This window comes from Cupressus sempervirens, chromosome 3, assembly GCF_028749045.1.
Source record: "Cupressus sempervirens isolate cs-2001-9-10 chromosome 3, ASM2874904v1, whole genome shotgun sequence".
NCBI classification, from domain to species: domain Eukaryota; kingdom Viridiplantae; phylum Streptophyta; class Pinopsida; order Cupressales; family Cupressaceae; genus Cupressus; species Cupressus sempervirens.
The window spans coordinates 32,222,280-32,248,755 of NC_143120.1; positions in this window are offsets into that span (position 1 = coordinate 32,222,280).

Below are 26,476 nucleotides of genomic sequence, written 5' to 3' on the forward strand. Positions count from 1 at the left end.
TCCTATCCAATTATAATTATAGGATTCTCTTTAGGAGGGGTCATGACAGTCCACCCCTCTCGAATTTGCTTGTCCTCAAGCAATAAACATTTTCATATTTGTTTCACTTTATATAACGAAATTGACTACTAGATCCCATTCAATTTTTTACTTGTAATATTACTTCATTCTATTCTATAAAAGAGCCACACATGTAGTATGCATTTGAATGCAAAGTATACATATGAATGTATGAAGACACAAAGAAAACATGAGGCATACACATTGATGCATGAAGACACAAAGTAGACACGATGTAGAAACATCATACATAACCTTGATTAGATCCTAAAATTGACAATGCACAATGACTATACTTCTTCATTAGGCTTATGAACCTTGCAACCACAAAATGAGCATCAGTACATGCATATAAATATATATAAACTTCAAAGAAATTCGAATAATAATAAGTCAATCCAAGCCAATTCCATACTAAGCCCAAGAGCAGACTTTGGCCCCCTTGGCCCCAGTGGTAGGTGTTAGGAATCCACACGAGGTGGTCTACTTAGTGGATTGCTTGTTTGGCTAGAAATGTTATTGTGAAAAGGAGCCATTAATATCTTTCCCTTAACTAGCACTACAATAGGGTGTCCTAACCGCTCTCCCTTGATTGCAGACTCCATAGGAAAGTTGGTAGGGTGCCCTTACTATCTTCCCCTTAACTAGTACTACAATAGGGTGTTCTCCCCTGATTGCAAACTCCATAGGAAAGTGGTAGGATTCCCTTACTATCTTCCCCTTAACTAGTATTGCAATAGGGTATCATAGCAGCTCTTCCCCAATTGTAGACCCCATAGGAAGGATAGATGCCCTTATAGTCTTTCCTTTAACTAGTACTACAATAAGGTGTCTTAACAGACCTCCCTTAATTGCAAACTCCATAGGAAAGTTAAATATGGCCTTTCCCTTAACTAGCACTACAATAAGGTGTCGTAACAGACCTCCCTTAATTGTAAACTCCATAGGAAAGTTAAATATGGCTTTTCCCTTAACTAGCACTACAATAAGGTGTCGTAACAGACCTCCCTTAATTGCAGACTCCATAGGAAAGTTATATATAGTAGGGTTTCTATATAGTCTTTCCCTTAACTAGTACTACAATAAGACATCTTATAGACCTTCCTTGATCGTAGACTCCATAGGAAAGCTACTTGAAATCCCTAAATCATTTCTTAAATAATCAATTTTACACCTTTATGATTACATTAATTAAGAAAACTTACAATTTCATATTTTAACTATGGTTGAACTCCCTCAAAGCTCCATTGGCTTCCCTCTCCACTTCAGTATTCTCTTAACTCACTAAGAGATCCCTTTATATTGGGATTCAAATCCACTACAGTGAGACATTTTGTAGACCATTCCGATGGCAAACATTTTAATGAACATGAATTCCAACTCAACTGGGACCTAAATTTAGGTAGTGCCCATCAACACGTTCTCCATCAATCCAAAGCAATTGTAGATTTGCCATGGATGTAAGGGATTTTTCTTTAAATGCTATATTACTTATGTCGGCTTTAGATATAAAGATACCTTGAATGTTCATAGTTCCCTGTTAATCACATTGTCAGCACTAAGAGTACCGATTCACAATGCTTGATAAGTTTGAGTATTTGACATGCCCATTTTCCACAGTAATGCTTGTTTTCATTCCTACATGATAAAGACTTCTCTCCTTGTGTTTGTTAAGGCAACAAGTTTTGGGAGTAATATTGTTTCACTATCTTTTTATGCATCTTCTTCCTATATTTTTGGTCTTTTGCTCATTCACAAAAACATTCCCCAAATAACTCTCTGGGTGACTGAAGCCTGTGACACATTGAAAATACTGCACCACAAGCAGGTCTAAGGATGTGATAAATCTCTGCAAAAACTTTCTCTAGCTGCTGAAGGTATTGGACACTAACTATGCACAAACAACATCGAAGCTACAATCATTGGCCTCTAGGGTTTGATCTTCAACATAGATGCTTAGAACAACTTAAAAATCATTTTAATGCAACTTAAATGTTCATTTAGATTGTTGCCACATTATTCCACTCTTTTCAACATTTGGAAACTTTAAACAAAATTGTAATTGATAAAAATCTTGTTATAAATTGTCATAAAATATTAACTTACAAAACAGTCTGCGTAGTGCTTCCATTTTCTCATCTCAGACGTAACCATTTGGCACTAATGTCTGTTTTTCATTTTTTGGTTACTGACTCGGACTTCGATGATGAAAAAGATGAGCATTCTCAAGCTTGTAGCTGTATCATTATGTAGAAATTTTACTTTGTTTTTCAGACCAATGAAATACAACTTCTTATGAATGTTGTCAGCACTCTATCCAGCCTTTGATCTTTATATGAACCTTTGCAGAGGGATTGCGATTGTGAGTTTTTATTTTAAAAAATTGATGGGAGGAGATCGATTTGCAAACATCTTATATTTCCCTTTAGTTATGTACACTATCACGATTTTGTGATCATATGCCAAAAAAATCTTCAACGTTTTATTCTACTAGGGTAACTTTGATGCTTTAAATTGATGTTCTAAAAGCAATTTTCATTATAGTGGATATTTCATGTACAGGAAGTGATTTGATGAAATCTACCACTCAAGTTGTATTTCCTTGATTCTGTACAAATGTATATATGTTCCAGATAATCTTTTTGCTGGTTCCATGGTTTTGGATGAGGTACAATGCATAGGTCTTTCTTTCTTAAACTAAAGTTTTTAATCCTATTGAATAGGGTGCTGCCAAAATAGGGTAATTCTCTGAAAGCACTGTACATGATACTTTTTTCTTTTTCTTTTTTGTATGGGCGATGATCAAGGTGCCTTATTTTTATTGATTGGAGTTACTCTAAAAAAGAATAGCAGTTCAAAAAAGAAAGGTAAGAATGAAACCTACAGTTCTGAGCGCCCAACCGTTAATAATAGCATCATGATAAGATGTTTGACAACTTTTTCAAGTAGAGCTTAAATTTGAATATGAATATTTATTACTTTCCTGCGTTGAACATATAATTTAAGCTCTCAGAACATATCTGCTATGGGTCCTTCACTATTTTGGAGTTAATCAACTTTTTAGTCATTTCTGGTTATTTTGTGTATATAGCATATAGATATAGTCAGATTTGTATTTATTTTGTCTACAAATTTTAATCTTCTTTATTGTTATAATACTGTTTAAATTTATGGTTCATTAAAACAACTTTTGTACTGATATTAGTTAACTAAGCTCTTACCTCACGTTGTCTCTTAAAATTCTTAACCAAAAAGCCTTTGCGCAGCGCCATGGTAATATAAAAATTCTTTTTTAAATACCAATGCCAATGTAGTTAGATTGCAAGCTCTGAAGTTTTTTGTATCTTTTATCTTCTGTGATCATTTACTATTTTCCACAGGATGGCAAGATCATGGCTCTGATACCATTTGTAATGAACTCTTTTGAGGGTCCATCATTTTTTTACGATTATCCTTCCTCGCTTAGTATATGTATTCCATTTCCTACTGCCTTCCAAAGCCACTCGATCCTTCCATAAATACCATTGCTTTGCATGCGATCGGATGTGTTCCTTCACAAGATTTATGGCAATTTATATTTTGTAATGTTTCATCGATTTATTAATATACTTGCTGCATATGTATATATGTGTGTTTGAATATAAGGGTGTTTGTAATATAATTATATAAGAGTTAAGAGTATTTGTAGTTAATAACTGGTATATTCTTATAAGTTATTTATAAGGAAAGATGATCAATATTAATTTGATCAATTTATAATTAAATGAATTTGATTATTATAATTAAACTAATTGTATCAATATTTATGTATTTATGTTACATAATTAATGTATTTAATCAAATATTGTTATTGTGAATAATAATAATGATGAAATATAATTATTGTTATGAATAATTTTAAATAAATGAATTATAAGTATTTTATTAAATTTATATTTAAATGCCTATATGTAATTCTCATCGGTTAGATATGTATACTATTATTATGGATGATAATAAGTAAATTCATATATATATTATTATTATGAATTCATATATATAATAATAAATTCATATATATTATTATGAATGATAATGAATAATATAAATAATTATGAATGATAATAACTTATTATGAATGGTAATTTATACTATTGTGAATAATTAAGTAGAGTTATTATGAATAATAATAATTTATATTATTAAAAATAGATCATAGATATTGATCTATATCAATATTATTTCTTATGGAAATAATTGATAATAGTATATGAATTATTATTAAATCCTATCCAATTATAATTATAGGATTCTCTTTAGGAGGGGTCATGACACCTTTTCACCCACCATGAGGATATAAGGACTTGAATATTTCACCTTTCCTTCTTCTATTAAGGATTGGATCTTGAAGGTCACACCATCTTTCTTTAAGGAGTATGCATTCTTGGCTCCATCATGCATTGCTTGTCTATCAAACTGTCATGGCCTTCCTAGTAGAAGGTGACATACATCCATAGGTATAATGTCACATAACACCTTGTCCTTATACCTTCCTATTGAGAATTCAACCCATATTTGTTCACTTACAAGAACATGTTGTCCTTTATTGGGCCATGTAACTTTGTAGGGATTGATATGTGGAATTCTTTCCATGTTTAGGTTTCTAGTTGCCTCCTTTGATATGATATTATTTGTGGAACCTGAGTCTATGATGACCTTAGCCATTTTTCCCATCATCTTTTACTTCACCTAAAATAGTGCTCTTCTTTGGCTTGGTTCTTCCTTGATAGGTTCTTTAATCAATGTCCTTCTTATCATTAGATTTTCCCTTTCTTCTTACTCTAAGGGCATCTTAGATTGTTTTTTGTTGTTACTAGACTCTTCTTTTATGTAATTGACATTTTTTACACTCCCTTGGGTGTTGGAGCCTTTCTCTGAACACCTATATCCAACATGACTTAATTGATTACAATGGTAACATTTCATGGTGGCAAAGTAGGACCCCCTACCTTGGCTGCTTCTTCTTCCTCTTTCACCATTGTTAGAGCTTCTTCCCCTACTAAAAATTCCTCTATTGGAATTCCCTTCTTGTTGTTTAGTCCACTTAGTTTCCCCTTGGCTTCTTGAGTTTGAACCTCTACCACCATAACCTCTTTGAATCCTACCATCTCTACCTCTAAAGTGTTAGAGTAAATAATTAATTATTAATTATTTATTCTATTACTTAAGCTTACTTAGGTTAATGCATATTTAGTATTTAATGCATGTAGTGGTTGTTGTTGACAACTCGAGAGTTTTCTCCTTTTTTTAGCATATTCCACTTTTTGAGGATATGTGTTGAGTTGTCATTTTTGTCCTCTACCTCCTTCCAGCTTGTTCTACAAGCTTCCATGAGGCCTTTTTAAACGGTCTCTCTCTCATTGTAAATTATTCCATTCACATAGCAATTTCATTTTCCTATTGTGAAATATTTGCTCTTGCTCTTTCGGTTTCTCTTCAGCAAGCTATTTGCATGTAGGTGATCTTGGCGACTGTGGAGTTGGATTTCATCAACTCCTACATGGTATCAGAGCCTCCCTGCTGCTTCTTGTTTGAAGGATTTGTGAAGCCGTGATTTGAAGTCACAAACCCTAGTTTGTTTGTGCATTTTTTCTTCAAATCAGGGCTAGAGCGAATTTTTGGAGCACTTTCAGCCCAAACGGGCATCACCATTGGATCCGGAAGGCCATTTACAGTCAAAATTCATATAAAACTTTCCGTTTTTGGAGACAGAGCTCCGGAAGGCAAATTTTTTTTTTTTTTTTTTGTCTCAGGGTCTGGCCGTACCATCGTACGGACGCGCGACAGTGCAAATATATAAAAAAAAATTTTAAACGGGCACCGCCGCAGTAGCGCCAACGCGCCACCGTGGGGCCACCCGATCACCGCCCACGCGCCTCCGACAGGCCGCTCCTCCTGGGCGCTCCACCCGAAACTCCTGCCGCGCGGTCGGACTCCACCACCTCCGCTCTCCGCAGCCGCAGCGGAGCCTCCCCCACCGCCGCGGAAGCGTCAGGCTCGCCGACGACACTCCGCTCCGCCAGCACCTCCCGCCGCGGCGCCACCCTGAACATCCGCCGCCCGGGCGCAGCTGCCTCCGCCACCATAGACAGTGGCACCGCCGGGTTTTCCTCCCGGGCGCCACCGCCACCGGCGGTTTTCGCTGCTCCGCCGCCCTACGGCCTCTCCAACCACCGACCGCCACGTGGCTGCTAACAGATGTGCTGATGTCATATTCTGGTACGCTGATGTCACTTTCCCGGCATGTGACATCACCTTGCCGTGACCTTTTTTTTTTCGGCTACAGGTTTGTGACGGGCATACGGCCGTCAAATTTGTGCCAGTGTCTGTAATTTTCCAGCAAGTGTATTTTTTTGAGCAGCAGTCGGTTTTTTGGCTATAACTTGAGCATACGGAGGTCTTTTTCTGATCCGAAAGAAGCGTCGGAAAGCTGACTTAGAGATGGACACATTGGTGCTAGTTTCACACGATTTTGAGTTCATTTGAGCTTCCATTTTTGCTGTCAAAGTAGAGGATTTTTTTGCACAACAAATCCAGGTTCCTTTCCAGTTTTTTTTTGCTCTCCTTAGTTGTTTTTTTGTGGTATTTGGGAGATATTTTTGTACGTTTGTGGGGGGGTGTCTTTCTTTTCTATAATTTACTTCAGTTAAGACCCTTCTACTTCCGTCTTCTTCTTTCTCTCAATGGTGGATCCATCTATATCCCGTCTCACACCACACAACTACCACACATGGAAGGCACAAATGACTAGACTTCTAATGTCAAGAGGTCTATGGTCTTGTCTGGATGAGCATCAGCCTAATCTCCAACGACCTTATGAGATTCTACAGCACAGGAACAAGATGGATGAAGCCATGGGGCTTATTGCACTCAACATTTCAGACAGCTTGTTGTTTCACCTGGATGGTTTGACTACTCCACGGGCTTATTGGCTGAGATTTCAGGCTTTGTTTGGACAAGTGAATGAATTCCGAGCACTTCAGTTGGATGCAGAATTAACTTCTTTGACACCTGATCACTTTCCCACCATTGAGGACTTCTTGATGAAGTTCAAATCTCTACGTACACTTTTGCAGGGATGTGGGAAGAACAAAACAGATGATGAGTGTATCTTTTTGGTACTCTCAAAATTAAAGGGACAGTATCAGATCTTCTCTTCCACTTTCAACTCCACTATGGATGCCTTGGGTGATAGACATAGGATGCCTTCATTTGAGATATTTTGTAATCGGTTAACCCGTGAACAATCGAAGATTACTCAAATGGATTCACTTTCAAGTTCTCAGTCACAAGCATTGCTTTCCAAGGTTACACAGGAACAGAAGTTGAAGCAGCTATCAGATCCCTCTTCTACTAGTTCATCATCTTCTAACAAGAAGGAGAAAAAGAAGACCGCAACTCCTACCTGTTCCTATTGTGGGAAAGGATCTCATGATGAGGCATGTTGTTTTCAGAAGAGATGTGATGGCTATGAGAAACAGATTGCTGATTTGCACGCTCTCCTTCAGAAGAGCACTATTTCCTCTCCATCCTCTTCTACCTCACAAGGGTCTTCTTTTCAGGCTTCTTCCACCTCTTCCACATCTACATCAGATCTTGGAAAGGGTCATGCATTACAGGCTTCCATTGCATCTTCTTCACAGGTTCCTTGGATACTGGATTCAGGTGCTTCTCACCATATGACATCTTCTCAAGGTGTCTTCTCCACTCTTGAGGCTTCTCCTATTCCTCACATTCTCATGGGGAATAACACTGCATTACCAGTCTGTGGGAAAGGTTCAGTTCCCATCCAAGATGGTATATTCAATGATGTATTGTATGTTCCATCTTTGTCTGCCAACCTTCTCTCAATTTCTCAGATTACACGCAGTGGATCAGGGAAGACAGTTGAGTTCACTACTGATTCAGTCTTCATTCGAGATCGTGCTACAGGAGATCTTATTGCTACCGGGGCAGTTGATCCTTCCACTCATCTCTATACCTTCTCACACTTTGGTCCACCATCTCCATTGTTGGAGCACACTACTTCACTTTCGCAGGAGCATCGTGTGGTGCAGTCAGGACACTTGAACCTTTGTATTGTTCCTGAGATCCCTATTTTGACTACCACACCACAACCAGATAAGGGCTTTTCCTCTCTACAAGATTCTCCTTCCGCTCTACCTGATCTTCCAGCTTCATTTATTGAGACTCCAGGTACACTTGTTGCAGATACTTCAGTGGACATTCATGACAATGTCATCACACCTGCCTTGGGGATTCCCTTTTCGGTTCCTCATACATTCTCTTCTAGACATCAGCTAGGCTTTCCAATTGCTCCTCTCACGCAAGGATTTCCTTGTTTCGTGCCTTTGTTCCTTCCGAATTGGAGTTTCATTGGTTCGATCATTTCTACAGGAGCTCCATCATTATGGGGGGGGCTTGGTGTCTATTCTCATGGGGGGGCTGGTTGTACTTATGGTTTTGAGAGAGTCTCTTGAAACATTTCTGGCGGAAGTTGTCCTTGGGGGGATTGGTTGAGGCCTTCCTTCCTTCACTTCATGTTTTTTTTAGCATGTTTTTTTTTACCTCTTTTTTGGGGGAGGGTTTTTCCCATGTGGTTTTCTCTCTTTCCTCGCTTACAGAGGTTGCATTCTTCTTGCATTGTACATGGGTACCTAACATGGCCTCGTTGCCGGGACCCATTTTGCATTTCATCTTAGTTTTGTGAGCTTAAGGCATTTCCCTAAGTTGCACTTAAGGGGGGGTGTTAGAGTAAATAATTAATTATTAATTATTTATTCTATTACTTAAGCTTACTTAGGTTAATGCATATTTAGTATTTAATGCATGTAGTGGTTGTTGTTGACAACTCGGGAGTTTTCTCCTTTTTTTAGCATATTCCACTTTTTGAGGATATGTGCTGAGTTGTCATTTTTGTCCTCTACCTCCTTCCAGCTTGTTCTACAAGCTTCCATGAGGCCTTTTTAAATGGTCTCTCTCTCATTGTAAATTATTCCATTCACATAGCAATTTCATTTTCCTATTGTGAAATATTTGCTCTTGCTCTTTCGGTTTCTCTTCAGCAAGCTATTTGCATGTAGGTGATCTTGGCGACTGTGGAGTTGGATTTCATCAACTCCTACATAAAGTTGGTGTCAATATTCTTCTTGTTATGTTCTTCCACTTTCAATGCCAATTGGAAACATCTATGGATTATTGTAGGTTTCCATAGGTTTATTTATTCTTGTATGTTCCACTTTAATCCACCTAGATACCTAGCCACCTTAATAGATTCTTCTTCTTGAGTTCTTGATCTCAAACATAACTTCTAAACTTTGTTAGTATGTGCTGCCACATCTATATCTTTTTTCTTTAAGCTTTGCCTCTTCTTGTGGATTTGAATTTCATAGTCTTTAGGTAGGTATTTTTCCTTTACCTTAGTCACCATGGCTTTCCAATTTGTAATTGGTTTCTTTCCCATCTTCTCCCTTTCTTTTTTTGAAAATAGATTGATACAAGTATGATAAATGTCTTTCAATCATTATTTTGTCATTGATGTCAAACCTACTACTTGTTGGTAAGAAAACTTCTTAGATGATTTGAGTACTATTATTTGTTTGATTGATGAAGAGGATTTGATCAAATGAGGTCACAATAGCACCTAGAGGAAAGGTTAAGTTATGATATAGAAAAGGAGTACAAGGATCAATTAAGATAGTGATATTATAGTGGATTGATAATCTACTTAAGGTTGCAAAGTATGGTTACATTGATTAAGTTCAGAAGAACAAGTTAAATGAATTGTGTCTACCAAGCTTAACAATCTACATAGTAGGTGCCAAGAAAAGTTAGTGTAAGCCAAGCAAAAAATTAGTTGAATCCAAGCAAAGTCAATTCTAGTGTAAGCTGAGTGATATAGTGCAAGCCGAGTAAAGATTAGTTGATATCAAGCACCAGTAAACTTTAGTTTGTGCCAAGTGTTTTGATAGTGGATGCCGAGCAACACAATACATGTTGAGCATCAAAAGAAATTTAATGCCGAGTGTCATCATTATGAGAAAGATCATGAATTCAATCAATCTAAGCTAATAAGTCTAATTTCTTAGGTTGTGCGAATGGTGTGGAAGATAAGCTTGATGAGCTGGTGGCATAGAATTCAAGACAAACTAATTTGAGGAAAATTCAAAGAGGATTGAAGAAGAAGTTTCTAGAAGGGAATGAAATGAAATGATGGGTAGATTCATTGAATCCTACCTAATACAACCTAACCCTAAAATGGACGATGGAGGATGAATGAAAAGAGATCTTAAGTTTCTATTTATAGAGATGGCTGGTCAGAAGCAAAGTTTGTCATGTGCGAGAACCTAAGGAAGACAAGGAGTCTAGGGTATTGCTTCATTCAGTGACCTAAGAGAAGAGTCTACATTAGCAAGCAAAGAAAGAAGGCTTAAGGGTATGGATACTTGAAGGGTGAAAAAGCTATCAGAGCTGAAGTGTGTGAAAGTCAAGCAAAATAGAGAACTAAAAAAAATTCTATAATCTGCAAGTGTGTTGTAAGTTGTTATTAGATCAAGCCTTACTAATTACTTTCTAATCATTTTATTAGTCTATGGTAAATCCTTTGGATTAATGTTGACCTAATAGTTATTTTTAAATCCTTTAACAATGTAACATTACAAGTGAATGATCTAAAGTTCTCTAACAAGGCTCACTCCTAACAAGGTGATTGAAATCCTTTAACCAAGTCACATTTAATAGTGTGCATTGTAACCTTTAATAGGGTTGGCCTTTCATAGCGCATCACTTTGTAAGAGTGAGAATGAGTAGCATGATACTGGTGGTTTTTCCCAAATTGGGATTCCATGTTAAATTATTGTGTCAAATGTGTTATTGAATATGTTATGTTTCATGTTTACATTTCTGCAAAGTTAATTTGATAGTAACCTACAAGTTTAATTGATTGTACAATCTAATGGATGCATGCATGATGAAAATGTTTTATGGATATGGGTTCACTAAGTTGTGAAAAGTTTTAATTGTACATCTAGACCTTGTATAACTGATTCAGCCCCCCCTCTTAGTTATTCTAAAGAATTCCAACATTCTTCTTGTAGATACTTCCACTAGGTTAGTGTTGATGCACTTAGCCTAGATTTGGCTACCTTGACCTTTTGTGCTTCAATGACCCCCTCACACTCAAAGTGGTTTTCCATCCCTTCAACTCATTCCATCACAAGCTCAAGGTCCATCTTCCCACTAAACAAAGGGACTCCTTCTAGGGCCTTTCCATCCAATGCCTTGATGGATTTTAGGAAAGGTTCTTCAAACAATGGAGGATTTGGCTCAGGTATGATGTCTTCCTCATCAAAATTTTCTTTACCTTTATTACTAGTTTCTCCTTCTTACTCTGTCTTCTTGGTTGCCTTAGCAACTTCCTCCAAGTTTGTCTTCATCTTCTCTAATGCTTTCTCTAGGAGCCTATTCCAAACCTATTTCTCCTTCATCTCCTTGGCATGTTCTTCATTAGTCACCATTTCTACCTTCCCTACTAACTCTTCATTGTATAAAGACATGCCACTAGCCCCAAATCTTTGGTGGCTCAGGTATTAATATGATCTAACCTAGAGTTCTTACTAGTCCTTTCCTTCTCTAAGGAATCACCTAGGCTCTCTTCTAGCCTATTAAGGTTCCCATTTTTCATCCTAATCTCGAGAGGATATCTATCCTACCCTCTACACTTCACCATCTAGCTACACCATTGATTTTACAACTTGCACTCATCCTAAGGATATTCCCACCTATTCCTCAAGAAAAAAACTATACCAAAAATGGAAATTCTAACTTCAACATGAAGTGCGGAAAGTAACTTTATAATGTTTAATCCTCCCCTAACCTCTTGGACTCAAAACCCATAGGTCTTCTTATCAATTTCTTCAAACTTGACAAAACTGTCCTAATTAGACCTAGTAGAATTAGAGCTCCAAAGTTGGTCTTTGGGCCACAACTCCAAATTTTACTTAACAAGGTGTCAAAGTAACCTCCATTATGGATACCCTTTTTGAAATCCTACAATATTTTGTGGGTCTTGGGCCCTCAACCTATCCATACACCTCCTCTCTTCTAGCCTATTAAGGTTCCCATTTTTCATCCTAATCTCAAGAGGATATCTATCCTACCCTCTACACTTCACCATCTAGCTACACCATTGATTTTACAACTTGCACTCATCCTAAGGACATTCCCACCTATTCCTCAAGAAAACAACTATACCAAAAATAGAAATTCTAACTTCAACATGAAGTGTGGAAAGTAACTTTATAATGTTTAATCCTCCCCTAACCTCTTGGACTCAAAACCCATAGGTCTTCTTATCAATTTCTTCAAACTTGACAAAACTGTCCTAATTAGACCTAGTAGAATTAGAGCTCCAAAGTTGGTCTTTGGGCCACAACTCCAAATTTTACTTAACAAGGTGTCAAAGTAACCTCCATTATGGATACCCTTTTTGAAATCCTACAATATTTTGTGGGTCTTGGGCCCTCAACCTGTCCATACACCTCCTTTCTATATAGGTACCTAAAACTAAGGGTTTTAAATCATTCTTGTCAATGTCAATAAGGGTTTAATGAATACCCTAAAAAATCTTGTCATGGAAACATCTCCTCTCACATGTGGCTTCCACACACATGCCTCCTCCTTCTCCAACACTTATATTGAACTACTCAATGTATTCAATCCACCTAAATCAACATGCTACCATTGTGAACACCTAACCATGCACCAAATGCTCAACCAGGGCATCACATCAATAATAGAAGCCATTCTTTTCCAGTCATCTCCATTACTATGTATACTATATAAGGGATACTCTTCCATATCCCCAAGAACCATGATGATTCCATGGTGAGGACTTATGGGGGAGCCATTCTTCCAAAAGTTATCAAAACTAAACCAGTGAATAGAGTAGAAATAAAAGATTTTTAAAATATGAACAAATGAACTCCAAACAACTTGAACTCTAAATCAAAAAGTATTGTAATAGAAATAATTACAAGGATCCAATGAAAAACTTAGGCTTTCAATCCATCAATGCATTCTTGCAATCAAGAAGACACAAAACTATAACTTTGCAACTATATTTCATGGTTAGAGTAATCATCAACCTTAGATTCATGACATGTCCAATTCCTACTTAAATGTTGTCATGCAACTTTTCAAAGTTACTATAACTTTTGGATTTTTGCAAATTTGGACATTTATCACTTGGAACTTTCCAAGTAGGTCCAACATGGTCCACTTATGATGTCTAGGCATGATTTATCCTTCAAAGAATCAAATCACATGTTTTTGACTATTTTGACCTATTTGACAACTTTTGCAATGATTAACATCTTTCTCAACTTTTTTCCCAAATGAAAATTTAGGACCTCCAATCGATGCAAAAGGATGTAAAAATATCATAGAGGAAAAGATAAGTTCAAAACCATACCTTCCTCAAAGTTTTAGGGTATAAGACCGATAACTCCCAACAACCTAAATACAAGGAAAACTAAAATAACTAGAATATATTGAGCATAGTCAAATCTACCTAGGACAAAACACACATGACCTTCTAAGGTCCAAACACAACCAACTGACTTGGCCAAGGTTAGTACAAGCCCAAAATCAAAGAGTGGAGTTAGGATAAGAGTTAGCCTAGGTGCCCCTACACCACGTTTATCTTCCATCCTTGCATTCCAAAGTCACACCAATTATTTTGGTTCAAATTTCCTTTCTAACGTCATTTTATCATAAAGGTTTTTTAATTTTAGTTCTAACTTTTCATTTCTTGTAGAGGCTTCTCTTTTGGTCTCATCCAGTTGCATAATGACATCCATTCTTTGTTGCATTTCATCTATCACATCACCATCATATTTTTGAATAAATTTATACATACCATTAGGTTATTCTATGGCAACATGGCTTGTATTCCATAAACTAAGTCATAAGGTGTGCAACCTATGGCTTTCTTCACTATTACTCTATCAGCTCATACTTCTAAGGGAAACTTGGATTTCCAAGCCTTCTTGTTTTCATCTAAAATCTATTTAATGATCTTTAGCAAGATTTTGTTACTGGATTCTTCTTTCCCATTTGAAATGTCCCTTTACTTATTTTGTATGATATTTCAAGCCTCAAATCAGATCTTAAATTCAAACAACCAATATTACAAAGATCCACCAATTTCTCAATAAAACCCAAATTGGGTATGTCCGAAATAGTGCCAAAAACTTCACAACTTCACAAATTATTAATAAATCTGAAAATGGACATTTTTACAGAAATTTCAACAGCATAACGGCCTACAAAATGAAATTTCCAGATCTGTATAGCCTTTACACAACAGTTCACAAATGTAGGACAAAAACTATGCTCATCGGACACCCGAAATTGACACAAAATGCCCGAAAACATCACAAAAACACTAATAATCTATCTCAAAAGTTTAATCACGTCTCAATACATATATTAATCTCTATTTTAACATCTTAAAGTCTGAAATACAGCAGCAACTCAAACTGATATGAAATACTCAACTGAAAACACCAAACTCATACAAAAAACACACCCGAAAATCCACAAATCTGCACTGTTTAGCACAAAGGCAAACTCTGTATGAGCATGCACATGGAATGGCTTCAAACTCCCATCCTTAGCCTTCTTGGAAACCTACAAACTCCCATTCTTGGGTCTCCTTCTCCACAGGTTTGGCAACCTCTGAAGAACAACAAAGAAATGAGCAAAAATCAAGTTCTGGAATGAGCCCAAAATGCCTCCAAACCCCTTAAAAGAGGGCATAACCCTAACTCACGTCCAAGAGGGGTTAATAAAACATATTTTAATAATAATTTTCATTTATTAGTCCATTCGCTTCAAAAGATTATCCCCTTTTGCTGAAACTTCACCTTTTTTGGCCTGCCTGCCTTAGCAAAGATTATTATTTTTAATTATTTGAAAAGGGGACATGGCAAGTCCTCCCCTCCAAAATATTGCTTGTCCTCAAGAAATGGCTGAAAAATAAACCAATCAATCCACCTGGATCCCAAATGTAGTCATGAACTATACTACTGCCAATTAACATAGGCTCCTGCAATATCCTCTGCAATATGACCAAGAGGAATCCATAATCAAACTGACAATTACAACTCAACCAAACTCCAAAATCACCACTACCATAGTCAGAAACCCATGAGACACAAACTCTTAGAACATCAAAACCCAAGTAAAGTGGACAAATCAAACTACCAACACAGTAAATACCATCAATGCATCCCACTGGCCTATACGAAATGTACAATCCAACTCTGCAACAATGGTGAATGCTCTTGAATGAAACTGTACCAAGTATGGAGAATCCACACACTGTACAACTCCTGTAGTCAACACAACTCTGCAAATCACCGGCTACTATCTCATAACCATAACTCCCATGCACTGTTGATGGTGAAAATACATTACAAGATAAAGAGTAAGAAATGGAACCCAAACCAAATTTTCCATGAACAAGTGATATAGCCCACTGTGGCTAACTACTAGCTAAGTTAGGAGATGTCATAGCCAAAGGAGTAGAATCAGTAACAATAACTGCTGAAGCATCACTCCCAAACTCCTGCTCTAAGTCATGTATTACCAAGCTGTCAACTGCAGAACCTATCACCATGTCATGCCCATCACAACTCTCATCCCGAGGTGTCAAACTGTCCCATAACTGATGACAAGCACTAGGAACCAAAGTACATCTTTGTATCATCATCTCATCAACATGGTCATCAAAGGTAAATTAATGAGCACACCTCATAGTGTAATGTCGATAGAATGCACCAATCTCAGTCAGTGGCTCAGACTATAATCTAGATGAAACTAACTGCAATTGATCATTAACCATGTTGGAACTGACTACTACCTCTGAAGATATCACCAAGGGAGTAGTATTACTAGCAGGAACCATGCCGATTGCCGACTCACCAACATCACACATGATCTTTGATACATCTCTAGTCTCCGTGCCATTAGTACTAGAGGCCACCACCATGTCAGGCATACAACAAGCTGCTACAACACCCAACTCAACTGAACCTGACTCTAGTGGGAACGAACTTGATATGCCAATGTTAGTAGCAAGGATGGATGCATCCCCATCTCCACAGTCTCTGACAATCTCGGCCATGGACATCCTCGGATCACCAAACACCACAGCTTGTGACTGTATAGAATCAAGTAAAGACTGTAGTCGCTCTAACTCCATGGTCACCTTAGCCAAATGAAACTGACTCTTTGAAAGCCAACTGTGTACTCTCAAGAATCTCAGAAGTCACATCAAGCTGCTTAGTAAGCTCACTCACCTCAACTTCCTTGGCCAACAATGCATCATATGTTGTACTGCCCCACTCCATAAGATAATCTCTATCGGCTACCAACTGCATATAATCTTGTCTCAGAATCTGGATAGCCTCCCATAAAGAGTGGAACTCTGTCAAGGAAAGATAATTGCCTCCCTGCTCATCACTAGTAGGAGAACCCCATCCATAAACTGCTAATAATTGACGAGCAACATCAAAATGTTGGCAAGTGATAGCAATGTCTCGCTCACTAACTCTCAACTGATTAGGCACATGATGGCACTGGCTTGACTGTCTCCTACAAACCTTCTCTGATGCACTATTTAAAGGAGTATCCTCAAAGTTACTAGTCTCTAGATTATTACCATCCATATCCTATGAATCAACTGTAAAGCTCATATCAACAAATGGAGTATCAAAAACTGTAGCACTGCTATCCAACTCCTCTGTACCAAAAGAAACCGCCAAGGAAACTAAGTCTTCAAAATTGCCCACTACATCCTCCTGGATGTCATCAATGTCAATATGACCCTGGGACTCATCTGTACACACTACCAAATATGAAAGATCATCAACACATTCCAGCAAAAATGGTTGATTGGATATATGAACAAAGCCCAACACCGGTGTATAAAAACTAATACCAACATTGGACAAGCTGCTATCACAAGAGAAGACAACACCGTGCAATCTAATAATCAAATCCATGATAGCACCCAAACAATCACTGCTACCAAAAAGTGTTAAAGATTTCCAGTCAACTGAATCCCAAACACCAATCTAACAATCTCGAGTCCATATTCGTAAACTAGAATCAGCTAGTAACTCAAGAAAACTCCTCACCTAAGTAATATGACCAATACCAACTAACTCCACATACCTGTCATGATGAGATAATGTAGTCACAATACTGTCTTCACTCACCTTCAGCTGGCGGGATAAATTATGTGAAATACTACTAACCTCAACCTCATGTGACGAAGCATCTAACTGTGCCTGGTACTCTCTCTCAGAAAAGTCATGAATGCTCAATGTCTGCTCATCTCTACCAAGTATCTCACCATCATGCACAACAACATCCTCATAATCATCATCCTTCAGGTCAAATCTATCTATCACTCTTTGACTAAAATCATCAAATGTAGTTACCTGATCATGACCTTTAGTAGTCATTCCATCATAGGCTACATCTTCCAAGTGTAGACTTGCAATTTGAACAACATCACTCTCCTTCATGGGGTTAAGTGTGAAGAAAGTCTGTAATTTTTGTAGCCATGCTCTAGCTGAAATTTTATTTGTTCCATCAAAAGTAGGTGCTATAAACTTGCTTATTTTATTTTTGAGCTCTCTTCTACTTATGTCATGCTCCCTTCTCTACTCTTTCTTGGGCATCAAAGTGTTCATCATATCCACATATTCTCTAAAAGGAACTAAACTGCAAAAGTCATCATTTAAACCATTGTAAGTAGCTCTTAATGCAATCAAGTTACCTGTAACCTCTTCCATGGGATTAAGGGCTGGATTTGGCACTAGTGGCTCATCTGCATGTAGAAAAATAGTTTTTGTTGATTGAGAGGGTGTGAGTTTCAGATTTCTTGACTCCTCTGAAGTGCTCCCTTTCTCATTAATAGATGCAACTCCTTGCAATTTTTCTGTCAATATTCGCAAAGCCTCTCTAGTTTCTGCCAAACTATCCACTGTTTTCTTCTGAGTATTTTGGATGTCTTGGAAGAATTTCTTTGCCATCTCATCTAGATTAGCCATACTTTTTCCTTCCTTGGATTTTATACTTTTACTTTCAACTGGAAGTTTGATCAAAATTTCTTTATTCTTTTCTCACTGTAAATATCTCTTTTCTCTTTCACTTAGTTGCATGCAACCATAAATTTTGACATGCAGCTAATTAGAAGCAACATGCAACCACCAAATTCACCAAGAACTAACATGCAAATGATTAAAAGTAGAATGCAACCATAAATTTTGACATCCAGCTGATTGGAAGCAACATGCAACCATAAATTATGACATGCAAGATCTGGGTAGTTGTCAAAACTGACATGCAAGATCTCGATAGTTGTCAAAACTGACATGCAAGATCTGGGTAGTTGTCAAAACTGACATGGAAGATCTGGGTAGTTGTCAAAACTGACATGCAAGATCTGGGTAGTTGTCAAAACTGACATGCAAACTACTAAAAACCCTCAGGCTGGCAAGATCATGGCTCTGATACCACTGAAATGTCCCTTTAATAATTTTGTATGATATTTCAAGCCTCAAATCAAATCTTAAATTCAAACAACCAATATTACAAAGATCCACCAATTTCTCAATAAAACCCAAATCGGGTATGTTCGAAATAGTTCCAAAAACTTCACAACTTCAAAAATTATTAATAAATTTGAAAATGAAAATTTTTAAAGAAATTTCAACAGCATAACGGCCTACAAAATGACATTTCTAGATCTGTATAGCCTTTACACAATAGTTCACAAATGTAGGACAAAAACTATGCTCATCGGGCACCCGAAATTGACACAAAAATGCCTGGAAACACCACAAAAATACTAATAATCTATCTCAGAAGTTTAATCATGTCCCAATACATATATTCAGCTCTATTTTAACATCTTAAAGTTTGAAATACAGCAGCAACCCAAACCGATATGAAATACTCAACTGAAAACACCAAACTCATACAAAAAACACATCCGGAAACCCACAAGTCTGCATTGTTCAGCACAAAGGAAAAATCTGTATGAGCATGCACATAGAATGGATTCAAACTCCCATCCTTAGCCTTCCTAAAAACTTGCAAACTCCCGTTCTTGGGTCTCTTTCTCTATAGGTTTGGCAGCCTCCGAAGAACAACAAAGAAATGAGCAAAAATCAAGTTCTAGAATGAGCCCAAAATGCCTCCAAACCCCTTAAAAGAGGGCATAACCCTAACTCACGTCCAAGAGGGGTTAATAAAACATATTTTAATAATAATTTTTATTTATTAGTCCATTTGCTTCCAAAGATTATCCACTTTTGCTGAAACTTCACCTTTTTGGGCCTGCCTGCCTTAGTAAAGATTATTATTTTTAATTATTTGAAAAGGGGACATGACACCATTCCCTTGAGGATGATATGGGGATGATGTAGATTTTTTAATGCTATACTTTTCACAAAAAATTTCATATTGTTCTTATCTAAAACACATAGCATTATCAGTGATGATCTTCTTTGGACAACCAAACTTGATGATAATATTATTTAGGATAAAATCCATGACTACTTTTCTAGTTTCTCTCTTTGTGGGGATTGCTTCAACCCATTAAAATAATTTGTTGCAACCAAGATCCATGAGTGCCCACCACTAGATTTTCTCATTATTTCTCCTATGAAATCAATTCCCCATTGTTGGAATGGTGCTTGCACCTCTACTAGCCTCAATGGTAAATTTCTAGAGAACTTAAACTTTCTTGTGAATCTTTGACAAGCATCACATTTCTTCACAAGCTTATGTGTATCTTTGAATAGTTTAGGCCACTAGAATGTAGCCCCAATTACCTTATGAGCTATTGTCTTAGCCATAAAATGGCCTCCACACACTCCACTATCCATTTCACTTTAGGATTTTAACTAATTGTTCTTTATCAACACACATTAGTAGTACACCTTCCATACTTCTCCACCATAACTTGCCTTTGACAATAATATATCTAATGGCTTGCAACTTCAATGCCCTCTTATGATTATTGCTCATCTCTAGTGGATTTTTCATATACTACAGATAATGCATTATGCCCTTGTACCATTCACAAGCATCCATATCACATAAGTTACCTCTGTAGTTATCATCATGTTGGTTTATTTGATTTTCTTCTAAGTTGGCAACTGCCATTAGCTTTGCAAGTTCATCTCCTCTAACTAACTTGGTAATCTGTATGTCTATATTGAATTCTTGGATCCTATTCACCCATCTACACCATCTTCCTGAAACCTCCTGCTAAGAGAAAATATCTTTCACTGCAATACTTGTGACAAATGCAATTATAGTAGCACCCATAAGATAGAATCTAAATGCTTTTATAGCTTTTTTTTTTCATTTATCTCATATTTTAGGTAGGGATTTTCTAAAGAATGTTATGGGCTGCTCAAATCCTTCCTCATTTTTTTGTAATAGGGCTGCTGCACCAGTATGAAAGGAAGAAAATGAGAATATATGCATGGGTTTTGCATAATCAAGGACTCTAAAAAAAGGGGTATCTTTAATTCCTTGCTTTATCTTTTGAAAAACACTAGTTGGCTCACCATTCCATTTGATTTCAGAACCCTTCTTGAGCATCTTAGAGATAGGTCTACTCACCTCTGCAAAGTTAGTAACAAACCTTTTCAAAAAGTCAATCTTCCCAAAGAAGGATTGGATGAGCTTTACATTTTTAGGGTTTTTAATCTTATCAATGGCTTCTACCCTTTCATGATCTATTCTCACTCCTTCTTTTCCAATGAGATGCCTTATAAGATTACCTTTTATAACCTCAAAAGAACATTTCCTTAGATTCAAAGAAATTCCAAATTCCAAAGCTCTAGCAAACACCTTCTCTAAATGCATACAATGACCATTTTCCATTTTTGAGCATTTTGTTAAAACATCTTGGTACACTACCAAGAACTTGTCAATAAAATTTGCAAAGACCACATCCATGGCTCTCTAGAAAGAAAAACCTGTATTAGTTAAATAAAATGGCATACTAATATACACATATATTCCCCATGGTGTTGTAAATGCAATTTTGTACTGCTCTAATTCTTTTACAACAACTTTTTTATATCTAGAGAAGCCATCCATTGTGGACATTAATTTTGATATAGTAACCCTTTTCAGCATGACCTCCATGTTAGGAAGGCCATAACTATCCTTTAATGAAGATGTATTCAAGTTTCTTTGAGAACCTTAGATCTCCATTTTTCTTTCTAAAAGGAACAATATTTGATATCTAGGAAGAGTGCCTTGTTGGCTTGATAATTCCAGCATCCCTTAGCTTCATAAATTCCACTTGCATTCTTGGTGCTAAGGTTGGGTTAATAGGCCTTTTCTTCTACCTAGAAGGTTTGGAACCTTCCTTGAGTTGGATTTCATGCTAAAATAGACCTTCCCTATATGACTTGAAGTCATCATACGACCAAGTAAACACATGTCCATATTTTCTTATCAAATTTATCAAGGCCTTTCTTGTTCTAGAAGATAATCTCTTACCAATGTATACCTTCTTTGGTGCATCTTCAATTCTGAGATTTATCTCCTCTAATTCCTTAGCATCATGCTTTTTAGCATTTAGCTCAGATTTGTCATGACTATCAAATTTTTTTTCTAATACTACCAATCCTTTGGGAATTTTTTTTTCTTTAGCTAAACCACTTCTTTCCCAAAGATAATATCCTTACCTTCTATTGTTTCAACCATAGCACCACAGTCAATTTCCTAACTCCAAAAATGGTCTTCACAATTTAAGAATCTTAAGATCTCTTTGTTATCTTCAAAAAATTGCCAATTTTTTATGTTGTTGGGGATAGATGGTTTGGTTTGTACCTCTACCTTTGACACATTAGAAAATGTGATATCATTAGGCTTTAAAGCAATGTTGGCTAATAGATTGGCCATCTTGTTGTTACCTCTCTCTACCCAAGATATCCCAAATACATCAAAATTGTCCACCATTTCCCATACAACATTTCTATATTGCCTTAATCTTTTGTTCTTCGAGACATAAACATACTTTACTTAAGGCACAACCAATTCAAAGTCTCCAATTACATGCAAAAAATTAATTCCATGCTTATATGCTAATCTTAAACCTAGCAACAAAGCTTTATACTCTGCAACATTATTGGTCCATGGGAAACTCAAAGTGAAAGAAAAAATATAAGTAACCCCATCAAGGGATATCAAAAGAATACTTGCTCCGGACCCATCCTTGAAGCAAGCACCATCAAAATACATGGTCTAGAAATCCCTTTTGTCTAATTTCATTTCAACTTCGACTGCAATAAGTGATTTAGAAAATTCTTTTTCTAAAACTAGGACCTCAGCCCTGAATGAGTTAATATTAGTGTCTAGAAAACATGTCATCTCATCATCAACATTTTATTCAATCATATAATAATCTTTGGTTCTCTATTGATCTTAACCAACTTGTCATCAATTTCAAATGTTGCATGAGACAAATCACATGGTAGGTTTCCACCCATTCTTGCACTTCACTTCCTAGATAATATGGGTGGGATGTCCACAACTATGACACTCATTATCAATTCTTTGTTAGGATAGATAGAAAATCTATAAGGTAGTGCACATATTTTCCCTATGTCAGTAACTTCTCTTTGGTCCATAGCACAACATCTACCTTGAGTAGTATCTACCTTCAATCCTAACTTCTCCATAACCTCAAAAGGCATTACTGTATTTGATGCGCTAGAATCTATCATGTAGTTCTTTAATGTCTTTCCATTTACAATAACTCTTAAGAAAAATGAATATATATTTCCTAAGCATTGATTCACTAAATTATCTAAATACATGGGTGGTATTTGAGACACAACACCCTCCATTTCTATTGGTTTTTTCTTTTCCTTAGATGACTCACTTGAATTACAATTCTAGTCAACATTTTCTCTAACATTCCTAGCCCACGTCAAGGCTTTATCCGTATGCTTTGGGATTCTTAACAATTATGAAAGTGGGACTTTTATTGGAATCTGTGATAGCATAGACAACATATCAATAGGAGGGGTGGGAGGAGTTTCTATTTTCATACCTTTTGTCTCTTTGTGTTTCTTAGAGATAATATCAACACCATGATTTTTTTGCTCTTTATTTTTAGTAGCATCAGATGACTTTTCTCCTTCCTCCTTCCCATCCTTATTTTGAGCCTTAGGAATATTTGAACCACATTATTTCTTGGGCTCCCATTTCTTACTCACATTATTGGTCTTGATGTCTTAACCATATTTAGGTTTATCTGTTTTATGCTCCTTATGATCTTTTTTCTTGACAAAATAATTGGCCGCTTTACCCCCTTCATTCCTAGATATCATACCTCTTGTTTGCACTTGTACAACCATGTTATTAATTATTTCATCCATTTATTCTTTAGTAGGTCTTCTCAAAATTACTTCATCCTTTGAGGAAGTCATATTATAGGTTACATCATCCACTTCATCTTCATTAGAGAAAACTTGTTGATGTATAACATCATGAATCTGTCTTTTGGCATTTACATCATTATCACCATCATCACATTTAGATACATCACCATAAGAGGATTCAACCATGTTGCAACCTATATTGTTAGCATTATCTTCCTGATTAGGTTGCTCATCATTTTCACTCGAAGAATTAGAAAAAGAAATCACAACAACACAATGTTCTGATGGGTGAGGTAGCTGACATACCATGCACCATTGGGAATCATCTATCATATTGACAAAGGCTCTTTGCAAAGGATTAGGTATGACTTTCTCATTTGTATTTTTGGGAGTAGGAAGAATAGGTTTACCATCCTTCCATTGGGTATTGTAGGGGTAATTTTGAAGCCTGTTTTGCCTATTATAATTTACTTGGAACTGGGGTTTATCTGTGGGAGGGGCTTTGTCATTTCTATTCATGGATATTTCAATATCTTTAATGGCATTAAGGACTTGATCCATCTTATCTAACTCTTGCTTCTTATTTACAAAAGGTTTGTGATATTCTTTCTTATTTCCTCTACTCCGAAACAATCTAGGGTCATCTCTCTTATTCCCCAACTTACCATAAATGCTCATATTGTTCTCAATATTTATTGCAAACCTAAATGCATCTCTAAGTGTTGGAAATACAATAGGAAAAGTAAGCTCTAAGAAGGGTGGGGGGGGGAGTTGAATCAACACTTTTAAACTTCAACCTCAAAATCATTCACCACACATCCATCTCACAATTTATATATGTAAATTGAAATACCAAATTAAGCATATACATCCATAGCATGAAAGTAGAAACATTCAACACATGTATGACACAAGATATTTGGTTACCCAGAAACCCTCCAAGGAGAAGGTATAACTGGGGTGGGGATGACACCCACAAATCTCCACTACTATAGTAATAAAATGTATCCAATGAAGGTTACAATGGTTTGATCATAAAACATAATCTACTTTGTGAAATGCCTTCCCTATTAAAGGCTTACAAGATTGTTAGATCTTAACCTGTTAAAGGATTTCAACACCCTGTTAGAAGTGTGCTTGGTAAAAGAACTTTAACTTACAATAAAGTAAGCACCTTGTTAAAGGATTTACAACATCTTGTTAAGACTACTCTATTAAGATATTTAACTGGTTCACCAATTAGAATGTCTCAGCAATGATCCTTCGATTAGCACTATGTTGCTTGATGAAAAATCACCTCTTTCTTGATGTGTACTTGATCCTTTTTTATCATATGTATCTCTATTGTCTTCTAATTCTTTTTCTTTGTTCTCCTCTAAATGATTCGACAATGTCTCTCAAATCATAACTCCTTAGTCACCATGAATACTCAGTTTGCACATGCAAAATTCTCTATATTCTCCTTACACATTCATAAAAAGTCTAGGATTTGTCCTACTTAAGAATATCTAGGAGACTTAGGGTTAGGTATGAATCAACAATTGTGATTCACCCATATTGCTACTTAATCCTTCCCTTTTTCTGATCGGTGGCATGTAGTGCATAGGGATTCACAATAAAGATTCATTTTTCTCATCTAAAATCACAAAAAAATCCTTAAGTCAGTTAAAAAATGGTTTACCTAGAAGTTTGTTCCATTACAAACAACTATGTCAAAATTGTATTAGTCGACACTTGAAGTCCTTGATGCTCAACATCAACTACAACTTCAATGTTGTAACTCGGCCTTCGAATGACTCATCATCCATTGATCACTTAGCATCTGAATAACATAGCGCATACTATCTACTTGACACTTACTAGTTACTCGACATGTATTACTTGTTTGGCATGAACTAAGTAAATGACTAAAGTATATTGTCACTCATATGTCAAAACCAATCTGAAATTAACAATCTCCCTCTTTGACATGAGTGGAAAAATACTTGGTTATGCATGAATAACCTTAAGCCTTTCAAACATAACTCATATAATATCCGCTTACATATAAAATTTCAAAACTTCAAAAATTTTCAAAAAAGTTATGAATCATCAATCATACCTCAAAATTCAATAACTCCCCTTGAGTTAATTGTGTTGTTCTATATCTAAACCAAAATCATTCCTCCTACTAAGTAGATTTGCATAAGTTGATCTATGTACTCTATTTCTTTCATTGAATCCCCCTTTCTCAAAAATAGTAGCTCCACCCAAAATATTATCTCCTTCATTATCTCTCCCATACTTCTTTTTCTCTTATTTCTCCCCTTTTTTGATACATATGTCAAAGGGTTATACACTTATAGTGTGTTTGTCTAAAAATGTTTTATGGACCTCAACCATAATTTTCAAATTAGCATCCCAATTATCTCAAGCTACCTCCAATTATTTGATTTGGATGGTAGCTCGGCAACAAGGTGTACTAAGCCTTCATGAGTAGAAAGATGCAGATCATTCTTCATGAGTGTTTCAGCAAAGACTAGTTTCTTGTGCAATATTGTTGGAATAATCAAATGGGAAGAATACTTCTGAGAGGGGGGGTGAATCAGAAGTAATACATTTTATCCATTAAATTTTTTAACTAAAAGTAAACTTCATGCATTTAAACATATCAAACAACCATAAAGTAAACACATGCATCAACAACACATAACACCAAATTTGGTAACCCAGAAACCCTCCAAAATGAGAAAATAAAACTGGGGTGGGGATGATAATCACAAAATTACTGCAGTAATAATTTTTGACCACTTCTGATGGTCTACCCTGCTAAAGGCTTTACACTGTTTCAATAGCGACCTGGTTAAAGGATTTACAAACACTTTACATGAAGTGTCACCCTGTTA